Genomic DNA, 8154 nt, shown 5'->3' with positions numbered 1-8154 from the left:
GCCAAATTACGTTTATACATATGGGGATGCCACAGTGTGAAGAAGGTGGAAGGGGAAGAGGAAGGAAGAGCCAACTTCAGCGGCTCACCTGTGTGCATCAAGGTCATTAAAAGTCTCCAGGTATCTGATTTGCAGCTGCAAAGTTTCTGAAGAGGAGAGAGACATGCTGGATTCATACCTTAAGTGCTTCAGGGCTATATGGCTTGAATGAGGAAATAGCCTGGAGGTGTGTCTGAATAGCTGAGCTGGATAAGCAGCCTCTGTATGCCTGGTGTGGTTGCCAGGTTCCCCCCCTCCACCTGAAGGAGATGAGGGGGATAAGGTTGCCATCTCCAGGTTGGGAAACTCCTGGAGATTTGGGGATGAAGGTTTGGAGAGATGAGGGACCTCAGTAGGCAGGGCCGGATTAACCAATAGGCCAAGAAGGCACCGGCAGGGATGGAATTCTAGCAGGAGCTCCTTTGCATGTTAGGCCACACACCCCTGATGTAGCCAATCCTCCAAGAGCTTACAAGGCTCTTTTTTGTAAGCTCTTGGAAGATTGGCTACATCAGGGAGGTGTGGCCTAATATGCAAAGGAGCTCCTGCTAGAATTCCACCCCTGGGCCCCGGCTTATGAGCCCCCACACCTTTAGGTGGCTGGCTCCCACCCCCGCCCCCAACATTCTCCCTCCTGCTTGCAGCTCTCCCAGCCTGCACACGCAGCCAGCAACTGAAACGCTTTTTGCCTGACTTGCCTGGTGCGGCTGCTGCTGGTGGCACTGCTGGTGGCTGCTGGTGTCAAGTTTGCCTCTCTCTGCCTCTCGTCAAAGGGGCTTTTGAGAAGGTGCCTGCAGGCTGTAGCAGGGCTCCAACTCTGAGATAATCTGTGAGGGGGACCCCTGCTTAGGGGTCTCCACAGGGTTTAACCTGGCACTGTCAGCAGGGCACAATGCCAGAGAGACCACCTTCCAAAGCACCTGTTTCCTCCAGAACTGATCTCTGTGGAGTCAGTTTGGTGTAGCGGTTTAAGTGTGCAGAGTCTAATTGGAGAGCACCCTCTCCTTCACATAAGAACATAAGAGAAGCCATGTTAGATCAGGCCAATGGCCCATCCAGTCCAACATTCTGTGTCACACAGCGGCCATACACACACACACACACACACACACACACTGTGGCTAATAGCCACTGATGGACCTCTGCTCCATATTTTTATCTAACCTCCTCTTGAAGGTGGCTATGCTTGTGGCCGCCACCACCTCCTGTGGCAGTGAATTCCAGTAGCCAGTTGGGTGACCTTGGGTCAATCACAAGTTCTCTCAAGGGCTGTTCTCTCAAGAGCAGTTCTAGGAGAGCTCTCTCAGCCTCACCTACCTCACAGGGCATCTGTTGTGGGGAGAGAAAGTAGGGTTGCCAAGTCCAAGTCAAGAAATATCTGGGGACTTTGGGGGTGGAGCCAGGAGACTTTGGGGGTGGAGCCGGAAGCAAGGTTGTGACAAGCATCTCTCTCGGCTTGGCTTCGCGAACGAAGATCTAAGAAGGGTGCAATAGTCCACGCTTGCTGCAGGCTCGCTGGTGGCTGACAAGACCAATGTGGGACAGGCATAATCAAACTCCAAAGGGAGTGCTGGCCATCACATTTAAAGGGGCAGCACACTTTTTAAACGCCTTTCCTCCATTGGGAACAATGAAGGATGGGGGCACCTTCTTTGGGGCTCATGGAACTGGACCCCTTGGTCCAATCCTTTTGAAACATGGCGGGTGTTTTGAGGAGAGGCATTGGATGCTATGCTGTAAATTTTGTGCCTCTACCTCAAAAAAACCCAGCCCCCTCAAAGCCCCAGATGCACGTGGATAATTCTCCATCATACCCTACGGGAATCGGTCTCCACAAAGAATGATGGAGTGCCCAGCAGATATAGCCCTCCCACCCCCCATCCCGGCTTATTGTTGTAAATAATTAAATAATGTAATTATTGTTGTCAATTTCTGTAAGCATGATGATTCTTATGATTCTTACGTTCCGTGGTTTTGTAATTTCACTATTTCTGATAGGTTAGTTTTCATCATACTTTTAATCTAGGAAGTTACCACTGTTGGCTTTGAGATGTTGTATCTTTAAAGAACATTTAAATTACACTCACCTGTGGGTTTTAAAAGCCAATGTCTCCTTGAGCGGGTTAGGAAATTGACCATACCTGGTAAAGCGTGTAAAGCATGTAGTAATCCCTGGGCCAAGAGAAGCTAGACTGAAGACAACCAGGGAGCAAGCTTTCTCAGCAATGGCCCCTCGATGGTGGAACCAACTTCCAGAGACGATGCGAGCCCTGCGGGACCTGAATCAATTCCGCAGGGCTTGCAAAACTTTTCTCTTCCAGCTTGCTTTTGAGGTAGAACCTGGCTAAACTGAAATTGGAACCGATCTGTAACCATCTAGCCATCCTATGTATGATTGTGACTATAGCACCTTATATCACCTGTTTTTATCTATTTTAATTAATTTATGTAATTGAATTGTATTTTTAAATTTTGTTTACATTGTATTTTACTTAAATCATGGTTTCCATGTCTGTGAGCCGCCCTGAGCCTGCCTTTGGCGGGGGAGGGTGGGATATAAAAATAAACTTATATGAACGTTAAGATTTGAATGAAGGTATGTTTTTTCCCATCTTGGAGTCCCCCCATGGGCAGTGTTAAATGAATGTTGCATGGTTTAATATTTCATTTTTATGTACAGCTTGTAGAAGCGAGAGTGCGAAACGTGGGATCTGAGTACTACTACGTCGTGTGTTTTACAATTTATATCCTGCTGTGCAGAAGAAGAGTTCTCTGACACTTTTCACCGCAAATTTGAAAGCATCACTCTTCATATGAGACTCGAACGTCTACCTTCATCCAGTGACTGAAAGTTTTGACATTGGTTTGTCTTGGAATGACTTTGGGATGAGGGTACGTGTTCTTTATTTATATTCATGTTTAAAGATTTGGAATACACTTTGAATATTTTTCTAAAATTTTGTTTCTATTGCAACATTTATGTATTTTATCGAGAGGCTGGTTTTCGCGGAGGTGTTTACCTTTATTCCCTGCCTCACCTGGGGACTGGCAGCCCTAAGACAAAGGGAAGGAGACTGTAAGCTGCTCTGAGAAACTTCATGAAAAACTTATCTTCAAAATATTCCATGAATAAGTTCGCTATATCTGGAGCACAAGGAGAACCCATGGCGACTTCTGATGTCTGCACATAAAATTCAGCTATAAATCTAAAATGATTGTGCTCAAAAACCAGATCTAGTGTGTCCAGCAAAAAATGATTTGGAGGATGAGTAGTGTTAGATCTTTTCATGAAGCATCTCTCAGTCACAAGTCTCGATTCTTCATGCGGTACATTTGTATACAGTGCACATACATCCGTAGTGAGCAACACTACATCAGGCTAAATAGCTAGTCCTTCTACCTTCTGAATAAAATGCTTTGTGTCTTTGACATAAGATTTAATGGAGGGGACCAACGGGTGCAGAAAGAAACTCAAAAACTGGGCCGATGGTTCCAAATTTGAGCCCAGACCTAAAATAATAGGGCGTCCTGGAGGCAGATTCCTTACTTTGTGTATCTTTGGGAGTGCATAGATAACTGGGCATCTAGGAAATTAATTGAATAAGAATCTTGCCACTTGTTCATTAATGTAACCCAGCATCATAGCTTCCGTAACCATCGTTTTTACAATATTCATAACATGCTTCACAGGATCGCTACTAAGTTTTTAAATTTACCCTACGGGCCGTTTGTAGGAATCAAACATAACTGCACAAAAGAATCTGATTTTTTGAAGTCCAGTGGTAACCTTTGCGGACATTTATAACAACGTAGCTGTCCTGAGGATGTTTTGCAGAATGCTTTATTAAGAGCTAAGTTTAAAGACAGACGTGAGTTATTGCATGATAAGATGGAACCACAACAGAGATCAGACCAAAGATTGGACTGTGCCTTCCAATATTCAGTCAGATCAAAACAGATTATTAACATTTTGAGAAGGCATCAGCACACGATAGACGAGCTTCCTGGGTGTGCTTCTTTCCCCATGATCGGCTGGAAGAAATGCAGAACACTGCGGGACATATTAATAAGATCAGACACGTGTGTCAAGGTTCCTCCTACGCAGGACAGACCAAGGGGCCAGTTTAAACGCAGAAATTGTTCAATCTGTGAAAATACTATTGCGATTAAAGAACTTACTATAAATGGCTTGACTCGGAGATTGACTCATCTAAGCATCTGCGCCACCTCAAGGATAATTTACGTTTTAAGGTGTCCATGTTCCGAGCATTATGTTGGCTCAAGTATGCGCAATCTGAGAGCACGTGTTTTTGGAACATAAAGAGTCACATATGTCAGGGAATATTAGATGCTCCCATTGTCCAGCACTGTGCTGAATTTGGACACTCGTGATGCGATACAGTGTGTGGTGGTGTATGCTTATAAAGGACATCAGTATAATATAGAGAATGTTTCTAATATCCTACTGCAAAAGGAAGCCTTTTTTATTCATAAATTCCAAACCATGTCCCCCCGGGGTTTGAATGCCTCGCTGGATTTGTCTGGATTTGTTTAAAAATGGCATAAAAATATATGTGTGTATATCGGTTTAAGTGTAAACTGGATACAGCTGTATGGAACTATGTATGCTGCTTGAGAATCAGTTGTGTTTGAGAACCATTCGTGCAAGCTGCAAAGTAACATTGTATTGTAATGTGTGAGCAATTGCCTTTAGCACGGGGTAAGCATTGATTGGTTTGTCTCAGAGAAATATTTGTTATGCTTTGTATGGTAAATGATTATTTTATTTATGTTAAAGTTCCAAAGCTAAAAGAAAAGCGGCCAGCGGAAGGTGAACGAAACACAGGACTGAACCTAGGACCTGTGTAGCCGTCGCACCTCTCCCTTCGGTCTGCTACCCGTAGGAGGAATCCTATACAAGCGTGGGACTGTCTACGTCTTTCAAGCAAAGGAGAACTGAGACAGTGGGCTGTAAAGTACTACCTTACAAGAGCGGTGTGAAATAACATTCTGATTTTGAAAGTACTACCTTACAAGAGCGGCGTGAAATAACTTTTTTGATTTTTCTCCTTCTAGGGAAGGAGACTAAGCTGCTCTGAGACTCCAAGTGCGACTCAGGGAGGTATCAGGGGGGACCTGAGATCTCTGATTGGCTGGAATTATTTTCTCAGTTGCAAGATGGGAGAAAAATGGTTGGAGAGGAGAGGGCAAAGAGGGACTAGGGGGTATCTCTCCCCTTCCTGAGAACATCGGTTTCATGCTGCAAAGGGTTTTGCAAACAAATACTCAGCACATATTTATCCATGTATCCATATTTGCCTTAGGAGAAAGGGGCAAACAAACCAGAAAGGAGCAGCCATGGTTACCGTAATTTTGCCTCTATTTGATTGGTACAATCAAAAGGAAATGTCTGCATGTTGTCTTGCCCCTGACCTGCCACTTCGTCCAAAGAGACAAAATAAGATTTTCTGTAACTGGTTGTCTTGTTTAAAAGCTAAAAGGTGAGGGATGACTGTTTTGTTGTTTATTGCTGCCATCTAGTGGTAAGGCCTGGCATGACTTTGTACATGGGGTCGCAAAGAGTCAGACTCGACTGTGCGACTGGACAACAAAGTGGTAAGGTTGTGGCACTGAGAAAAAACTTAATTGTCTCTTCTCCAGAGAAAATCTAAATTAAACCTCAATCTTTTCTGAATAGAAGAAGAAGAAGAAGAAGAAGAAGAAGAAGAAGAAGAAGAAGAAGAAGAAGAAGAAGAAGAAGAAGAAGAAGAAGAAGAAGAAGAAGAAGAAGAAGAAGAAGAAGAAGAAGAAGAAGAAGAAGAAGAAGAAGAAGAAGAAGAAGAAGACGACGACGATACTGGATATATATCCCGCCCTCCACTCCGAAGAGTTTCAGAGCGCCTCACACTCTCCTTTACCTTCCTCCCCCACAACAGACACCCTGTGTGGTGGGTGGGGCTGAGAGGGCTCTCACAGCAGCTGTTCTTTCAAGGACAACCTCTGCCAGAGCTATGGCTGACCCAAGGCCATTCCAGCAGGTGCAAGTGAAGGAGTGGGAAATCAAACCCAGTTCTCCCAGATAAGAGACCGCACACTTAACCACTACACCAAACTGGCTCTCACTTTATGTTCATTATTTAAAAAACAAACAAACATATTTTCAGTACAGTTCTGGAACAATGCTCTGGCCTCCTGCAATTTTAAGAAGGGTTAGAGTGTGGAGCAACAAGCATCTGAAAAAAGGCACAAAGATCAATGTTTACAAAGCGGTTGTGATGACAACCCTCATCTACGGCTCCGAATCGTGGGTTTTATACCGTCATCACCTACGACTCCTTGAGCGCTTTCATCAGCGCTGCCTTTGAACCATCCTCAACATCCACTGGAGTGACTTTGTGACCAACACTGAAGTCCTCAAGAGGGCAGAGGTTACCAGCATCGAAGCACTGCTGTTGAAGACGCAGCTGCGCTGGGCAGGGCATATTTCTAGGATGGAAAACCACCGCCTTCCCAAGATTGCTCTGTATGGCGAACTTTCCACCGGCCATCGAAATAGAGGGGCACCAAAGAAGAGGTACAAGGACTCCTTGAAGAAATCCCTTGGCACCTGTCGCATCAACCATCACCAGTGGTCTGACCTAGCCTCAGATCGCAAAGCATGGAGGCACACCATCCACCAGGCTGTCTCTTCCTTTGAGAACGCACGCATAGCTGGTCTTGAGGACAAAAGGAGATTGAGGAAGAATCGCACTGCTACAGCACCAACCCCAAATCAGACTTTTCCCTGCAGCCACTGTGGCTGGATCTGCCTGTCTCGCATTGGTCTTGTCAGCCACCAGTGAGCCTGCAGCAGACGTGGACTACTGCACCTTTCTTAAATCTTCGTTCGCGAAGTCAAGCCGAGAGAGAGGTTTGTTGTGAAGATACGAAGTAAATTCAAGGGAAGACTTGAAATAATGACCAATGGTTCAAGCAGAAAGCCCCAAAGCAGGATTACGGATGAATATCAAGAAGACCCAAGCAATGGCTACTGGGAAGAGACATTAAAGCCAATGATGAAGAAATTGAAATGGTTCCAGATGTTCTGTTCCTTATCTGCACTGTCAACCAAAACAGAGGCCAAAATGGGTAGTCGTGTGAGTCTCTCTGCAGCAGGAATTCACTGGCACAGGAGGTGGCGGCGGCTGCAAGCATAGCCAGCTTCAAGAGGGGATTGGATAAACATATGGAGCAGAGGTCCATCAATGGCTATCAGCCACAGCGTATTGTTGGAACTCTCCGTCTGGGGCAGTGATGCTCTGTATTCTTGGTGCTTGAAGGGGGGGCACAGTGGAAGGGCATCTAGCCCCACTGGTGGACCTTTTGATGGCACTTGGGTTTTTTGGCCACTGTGTGACACACAGTGTTGGACTGGATGGGCCACTGGCCTGATCCAACATGGCTTCTCTTATGTTCTTATGTTAGGAGAAATGCAATAATACCTGAAGAAGTGAGCAGTGACTCATGGAAATTTTGTTAGTTGTGAAGGTGCGACTGGACTGGACTCTTGGTCTTTTCTCCTGACAAAGAGGGATGGCAGCCAAGAAATTAGAAAGAGATTGTGAGTGGAAAGGGCAGCTGGGATTTCCCACCTCAAGCTGGAAGCAGTGGCCCGTATACCCTTTGCTCCTGCTAGAACTGTGCTTGTTCCTAAGTCTACATGCAAACTTGGCTCCCAGCCTCAGTCTCTCAGTGGTGGTAGTCCGGGGGGAAGAAGAGGAATTGGTTTTATATCCCGCCTTTCACTTCCTTAAGCAGTTTCAGAGCGGCTTACGATCTGCTTCCCTTCCTCTCCCCACAACAGACACCTTGTGAGGTAGGTGGGTCTGAGAGAGCTCTCCGAGAACTGCTCTTGAGAGAACTGTTACTGTCCCCCTTCCAATTCTGTGATTCGATAAAAATGTATCTGAAAAAAGTGTGCACTGGACCTCAAACTTTGTTCTGTTTAGGGCTTTTGTTTTTGTAGCAGGAACTCGTTTGCATATTAGGCCACACACCTTAACTGGGGACTTTGGGGGTGGCGCCACGAGATTTGGGGGGGTGGAGCCAGGGCCAAGGGTGTGACAAGCATGATTG

The sequence above is a fragment of the Heteronotia binoei genome, chromosome 3 (assembly GCF_032191835.1).
Source record: "Heteronotia binoei isolate CCM8104 ecotype False Entrance Well chromosome 3, APGP_CSIRO_Hbin_v1, whole genome shotgun sequence".
Lineage (NCBI taxonomy): Eukaryota > Metazoa > Chordata > Lepidosauria > Squamata > Gekkonidae > Heteronotia > Heteronotia binoei.
The sequence above is the reverse complement of the archived record's forward strand: the minus strand, read 5'-3'. Positions refer to the sequence as shown.